The sequence below is a fragment of the Malaya genurostris genome, chromosome 2 (genome assembly GCF_030247185.1).
Source record: "Malaya genurostris strain Urasoe2022 chromosome 2, Malgen_1.1, whole genome shotgun sequence".
Lineage (NCBI taxonomy): Eukaryota > Metazoa > Arthropoda > Insecta > Diptera > Culicidae > Malaya > Malaya genurostris.
This window is the reverse complement of record NC_080571.1, coordinates 242,802,883-242,810,288: the sequence shown is the minus strand read 5'-3', so window position 1 is coordinate 242,810,288 and position 7,406 is coordinate 242,802,883.

Sequence of the window (7,406 nt, the reverse complement as noted above, 5' to 3'; positions counted from 1 at the left end):
AAATGACTTTTCCTATCGGTACTTGTTCGACGGTACCGAAATCGAAAATTTTTGAAAAAATGTTAAAAATTACTTAAAGCATTTTAAGCAATATAGGCTAGTATAGGTTTTGTAGGAGACACTTTGGGCTATTGAAATTAATTAGTGGCGTTGGTTTTCGTGTGGGCAATTTTTCTCAAAATGACTTTTCCTATCGGTACTTGTTCGACGGTACCGAAATCGAAAATTTTTGAAAAAATGTTAAAAATTACTTAAAGCATTTTAAGCAATATAGGCTAGTATAGGTTTTGTAGGAGACACTTTGGACTATTGAAATTAATTAGTGGCGTTGGTTTTCGTGTGGGCAATTTTCCTCAAAATGACTTTTCCTATCGGTACTTGTTCGACGGTACCGAAATCGAAAATTTTTGAAAAAATGTTAAAAATTACTTAAAGCATTTTAAGCAATATAGGCTAGTATAGGTTTTGTAGGAGACACTTTGGACTATTGAAATTAATTAGTGGCGTTGGTTTTCGTGTGGGCAATTTTTCTCAAAATGACTTTTCCTATCGGTACTTGTTCGACGGTACCGAAATCGAAAATTTTTGAAAAAATGTTAAAAATTACTTAAAGCATTTTAAGCAATATAGGCTAGTATAGGTTTTGTAGGAGACACTTTGGACTATTGAAATTAATTAGTGGCGTTGGTTTTCGTGTGGGCAATTTTCCTCAAAATGACTTTTCCTATCGGTACTTGTTCCACGGTACCGAAAGAGATAATTTTTGAAAAAATGTTAGAAATTACTTAAAGCATTTTAAGCAATATAGGCTAGTATAGGTTTTGTAGGAGACACTTTGGGCTATTGAAATTAATTAGTGGCGTTGGTTTTCGTGTGGGCAATTTTTCTCAAAATGACTTTTCCTATCGGTACTTGTTCGACGGTACCGAAATCGAAAATTTTTGAAAAAATGTTAAAAATTACTTAAAGCATTTTAAGCAATATAGGCTAGTATAGGTTTTGTAGGAGACACTTTGGGCTATTGAAATTAATTAGTGGCGTTGGTTTTCGTGTGGGCAATTTTTCTCAAAATGACTTTTCCTATCGGTACTTGTTCGACGGTACCGAAATCGATAATTTTTGAAAAAATGTTAGAAATTACTTAAAGCATTTTAAGCAATATAGGCTAGTATAGGTTTTGTAGGAGACACTTTGGGCTATTTAAATTAATTAGTGGCGTTGGTTTCCGTGTGGGCAATTTTTCTCAAAATGACTTTTCCTATCGGTACTTGTTCCACGGTACCGAAATCGATAATTTTTGAAAAAATGTTAGAAATTACTTAAAGCATTTTAAGCAATATAGGCTAGTATAGGTTTTGTAGGAGACACTTTGGGCTATTGAAATTAATTAGTGTCGTTGGTTTTCGTGTGGGCAATTTTTCTCAAAATGACTTTTCCTATCGGTACTTGTTCGACGGTACCGAAATCGATAATTTTTGAAAAAATGTTAGAAATTACTTAAAGCATTTTAAGCAATATAGGCTAGTATAGGTTTTGTAGGAGACACTTTGGGCTATTGAAATTAATTAGTGGCGTTGGTTTTCGTGTGGGCAATTTTTCTCAAAATGACTTTTCCTATCGGTACTTGTTCGACGGTACCGAAATCGAAAATTTTTGAAAAAATGTTAAAAATTACTTAAAGCATTTTAAGCAATATAGGCTAGTATAGGTTTTGTAGGAGACACTTTGGGCTATTGAAATTAATTAGTGGCGTTGGTTTTCGTGTGGGCAATTTTTCTCAAAATGACTTTTCCTATCGGTACTTGTTCGACGGTACCGAAATCGATAATTTTTGAAAAAATGTTAGAAATTACTTAAAGCATTTTAAGCAATATAGGCTAGTATAGGTTTTGTAGGAGACACTTTGGGCTATTTAAATTAATTAGTGGCGTTGGTTTCCGTGTGGGCAATTTTTCTCAAAATGACTTTTCCTATCGGTACTTGTTCCACGGTACCGAAATCGATAATTTTTGAAAAAATGTTAGAAATTACTTAAAGCATTTTAAGCAATATAGGCTAGTATAGGTTTTGTAGGAGACACTTTGGGCTATTGAAATTAATTAGTGTCGTTGGTTTTCGTGTGGGCAATTTTTCTCAAAATGACTTTTCCTATCGGTACTTGTTCGACGGTACCGAAATCGATAATTTTTGAAAAAATGTTAGAAATTACTTAAAGCATTTTAAGCAATATAGGCTAGTATAGGTTTTGTAGGAGACACTTTGGGCTATTGAAATTAATTAGTGTCGTTGGTTTTCGTGTGGGCAATTTTTCTCAAAATGACTTTTCCTATCGGTACTTGTTCGACGGTACCGAAATCGAAAATTTTTGAAAAAATGTTAAAAATTACTTAAAGCATTTTAAGCAATATAGGCTAGTATAGGTTTTGTAGGAGACACTTTGGACTATTGAAATTAATTAGTGGCGTTGGTTTTCGTGTGGGCAATTTTCCTCAAAATGACTTTTCCTATCGGTACTTGTTCCACGGTACCGAAAGAGATAATTTTTGAAAAAATGTTAGAAATTACTTAAAGCATTTTAAGCAATATAGGCTAGTATAGGTTTTGTAGGAGACACTTTGGGCTATTGAAATTAATTAGTGGCGTTGGTTTTCGTGTGGGCAATTTTTCTCAAAATGACTTTTCCTATCGGTACTTGTTCGACGGTACCGAAATCGAAAATTTTTGAAAAAATGTTAAAAATTACTTAAAGCATTTTAAGCAATATAGGCTAGTATAGGTTTTGTAGGAGACACTTTGGACTATTGAAATTAATTAGTGGCGTTGGTTTTCGTGTGGGCAATTTTCCTCAAAATGACTTTTCCTATCGGTACTTGTTCCACGGTACCGAAAGAGATAATTTTTGAAAAAATGTTAGAAATTACTTAAAGCATTTTAAGCAATATAGGCTAGTATAGGTTTTGTAGGAGACACTTTGGGCTATTGAAATTAATTAGTGGCGTTGGTTTTCGTGTGGGCAATTTTTCTCAAAATGACTTTTCCTATCGGTACTTGTTCGACGGTACCGAAATCGATAATTTTTGAAAAAATGTTAGAAATTACTTAAAGCATTTTAAGCAATATAGGCTAGTATAGGTTTTGTAGGAGACACTTTGGGCTATTTAAATTAATTAGTGGCGTTGGTTTCCGTGTGGGCAATTTTTCTCAAAATGACTTTTCCTATCGGTACTTGTTCCACGGTACCGAAATCGATAATTTTTGAAAAAATGTTAGAAATTACTTAAAGCATTTTAAGCAATATAGGCTAGTATAGGTTTTGTAGGAGACACTTTGGGCTATTGAAATTAATTAGTGTCGTTGGTTTTCGTGTGGGCAATTTTTCTCAAAATGACTTTTCCTATCGGTACTTGTTCGACGGTACCGAAATCGATAATTTTTGAAAAAATGTTAGAAATTACTTAAAGCATTTTAAGCAATATAGGCTAGTATAGGTTTTGTAGGAGACACTTTGGGCTATTTAAATTAATTAGTGGCGTTGGTTTTCGTGTGGGCAATTTTTCTCAAAATGACTTTTCCTATCGGTACTTGTTCGACGGTACCGAAATCGATAATTTTTGAAAAAATGTTAGAAATTACTTAAAGCATTTTAAGCAATATAGGCTAGTATAGGTTTTGTAGGAGACACTTTGGACTATTGAAATTAATTAGTGGCGTTGGTTTTCGTGTGGGCAATTTTCCTCAAAATGACTTTTCCTATCGGTACTTGTTCCACGGTACCGAAAGAGATAATTTTTGAAAAAATGTTAGAAATTACTTAAAGCATTTTAAGCAATATAGGCTAGTATAGGTTTTGTAGGAGACACTTTGGACTATTGAAATTAATTAGTGTCGTTGGTTTTCGTGTGGGCAATTTTTCTCAAAATGACTTTTCCTATCAGTACTTGTTCGACGGTACCGAAATCGATAATTTTTGAAAAAATGTTAAAAATTACTTAAAGCATTTTAAGCAATATAGGCTAGTATAGGTTTTGTAGGAGACACTTTGGACTATTGAAATTAATTAGTGGCGTTGGTTTTCGTGTGGGCAATTTTTCTCAAAATGACTTTTCCTATCGGTACTTGTTCGACGGTACCGAAATCGAAAATTTTTGAAAAAATGTTAAAAATTACTTAAAGCATTTTAAGCAATATAGGCTAGTATAGGTTTTGTAGGAGACACTTTGGACTATTGAAATTAATTAGTGGCGTTGGTTTTCGTGTGGGCAATTTTCCTCAAAATGACTTTTCCTATCGGTACTTGTTCGACGGTACCGAAATCGAAAATTTTTGAAAAAATGTTAAAAATTACTTAAAGCATTTTAAGCAATATAGGCTAGTATAGGTTTTGTAGGAGACACTTTGGGCTATTGAAATTAATTAGTGTCGTTGTTTTTCGTGTGGGCAATTTTTCTCAAAATGACTTTTCCTATCGGTACTTGTTCGACGGAACCGAAATCAAAAATTTTTGAAAAAATGTTAGAAATTACTTACAGCATTTTAAGCAATATAGGCTAGTATAGGTTTTGTAGGAGACACTTTGGACTATTGAAATTAATTAGTGTCGTTGTTTTTCGTGTGGGCAATTTTTCTCAAAATGACTTTTCCTATCGGTACTTGTTCGACGGTACCGAAATCGATAATTTTTGAAAAAATGTTAGAAATTACTTAAAGCATTTTAAGCAATATAGGCTAGTATAGGTTTTGTAGGAGACACTTTGGGCTATTGAAATTAATTAGTGGCGTTGGTTTTCGTGTGGGCAATTTTTCTCAAAATGACTTTTCCTATCGGTACTTGTTCGACGGTACCGAAATCGAAAATTTTTGAAAAAATGTTAAAAATTACTTAAAGCATTTTAAGCAATATAGGCTAGTATAGGTTTTGTAGGAGACACTTTGGGCTATTGAAATTAATTAGTGTCGTTGGTTTTCGTGTGGGCAATTTTTCTCAAAATGACTTTTCCTATCGGTACTTGTTCGACGGTACCGAAATCGATAATTTTTGAAAAAATGTTAGAAATTACTTAAAGCATTTTAAGCAATATAGGCTAGTATAGGTTTTGTAGGAGACACTTTGGGCTATTTAAATTAATTAGTGGCGTTGGTTTCCGTGTGGGCAATTTTTCTCAAAATGACTTTTCCTATCGGTACTTGTTCGACGGTACCGAAATCGAAAATTTTTGAAAAAATGTTAAAAATTACTTACAGCATTTTAAGCAATATAGGCTAGTATAGGTTTTGTAGGAGACACTTTGGGCTATTGAAATTAATTAGTGGCGTTTGTTTTCGTGTGGGCAATTTTTCTCAAAATGACTTTTCCTATCGGTACTTGTTCGACGGTACCGAAATCGAAAATTTTTGAAAAAATGTTAAAAATTACTTAAAGCATTTTAAGCAATATAGGCTAGTATAGGTTTTGTAGGAGACACTTTGGACTATTGAAATTAATTAGTGTCGTTGGTTTTCGTGTGGGCAATTTTTCTCAAAATGACTTTTCCTATCGGTACTTGTTCGACGGTACCGAAATCGATAATTTTTGAAAAAATGTTAGAAATTACTTAAAGCATTTTAAGCAATATAGGCTAGTATAGGTTTTGTAGGAGACACTTTGGACTATTGAAATTAATTAGTGTCGTTGGTTTTCGTGTGGGCAATTTTCCTCAAAATGACTTTTCCTATCGGTACTTGTTCGACGGTACCGAAATCGAAAATTTTTGAAAAAATGTTAAAAATTACTTACAGCATTTTAAGCAATATAGGCTAGTATAGGTTTTGTAGGAGACACTTTGGGCTATTGAAATTAGTTAGTGGCGTTGGTTTTCGTGTGGGCAATTTTTCTCAAAATGACTTTTCCTATCGGTACTTGTTCGACGGTACCGAAATCGAAAATTTTTGAAAAAATGTTAAAAATTACTTAAAGCATTTTAAGCAATATAGGCTAGTATAGGTTTTGTAGGAGACACTTTGGACTATTGAAATTAATTAGTGGCGTTGGTTTTCGTGTGGGCAATTTTTCTCAAAATGACTTTTCCTATCGGTACTTGTTCGACGGTACCGAAATCGAAAATTTTTGAAAAAATGTTAAAAATTACTTAAAGCATTTTAAGCAATATAGGCTAGTATAGGTTTTGTAGGAGACACTTTGGGCTATTGAAATTAATTAGTGTCGTTGGTTTTCGTGTGGGTAATTTTTCTCAAAATGACTTTTCCTATCGGTACTTGTTCGACGGTACCGAAATCGATAATTTTTGAAAAAATGTTAAAAATTACTTAAAGCATTTTAAGCAATATAGGCTAGTATAGGTTTTGTAGGAGACACTTTGGACTATTGAAATTAATTAGTGGCGTTGGTTTTCGTGTGGGTAATTTTTCTCAAAATGACTTTTCCTATCGGTACTTGTTCGACGGTACCGAAATCGATAATTTTTGAAAAAATGTTAAAAATTACTTAAAGCATTTTAAGCAATATAGGCTAGTATAGGTTTTGTAGGAGACACTTTGTACTATTGAAATTAATTAGTGTCGTTGGTTTTCGTGTGGGCAATTTTTCTCAAAATGACTTTTCCTATCGGTACTTGTTCGACGGTACCGAAATCGATAATTTTTGAAAAAATGTTAAAAATTACTTAAAGCATTTTAAGCAATATAGGCTAGTATAGGTTTTGTAGGAGACACTTTGGACTATTGAAATTAATTAGTGTCGTTGTTTTTCGTGTGGGCAATTTTTCTCAAAATGACTTTTCCTATCGGTACTTGTTCGACGGTACCGAAATCGATAATTTTTGAAAAAATGTTAAAAATTACTTAAAGCATTTTAAGCAATATAGGCTGGTATAGGTTTTGTAGGAGACACTTTGGACTATTGAAATTAATTAGTGTCGTTGGTTTTTGTGTGGGCAATTTTTCTCAAAATGACTTTTCCTATCGGTACTTGTTCGACGGTACCGAAATCGATAATTTTTGAAAAAATGTTAAAAATTACTTAAAGCATTTTAAGCAATATAGGCTAGTATAGGTTTTGTAGGAGACACTTTGGACTATTGAAATTAATTAGTGTCGTTGTTTTTCGTGTGGGCAATTTTTCTCAAAATGACTTTTCCTATCGGTACTTGTTCGACGGTACCGAAATCGATAATTTTTGAAAAAATGTTAAAAATTACTTAAAGCATTTTAAGCAATATAGGCTGGTATAGGTTTTGTAGGAGACACTTTGGACTATTGAAATTAATTAGTGTCGTTGGTTTTTGTGTGGGCAATTTTTCTCAAAATGACTTTTCCTATCGGTACTTGTTCGACGGTACCGAAATCGATAATTTTTGAAAAAATGTTAAAAATTACTTAAAGCATTTTAAGCAATATAGGCTAGTATAGGT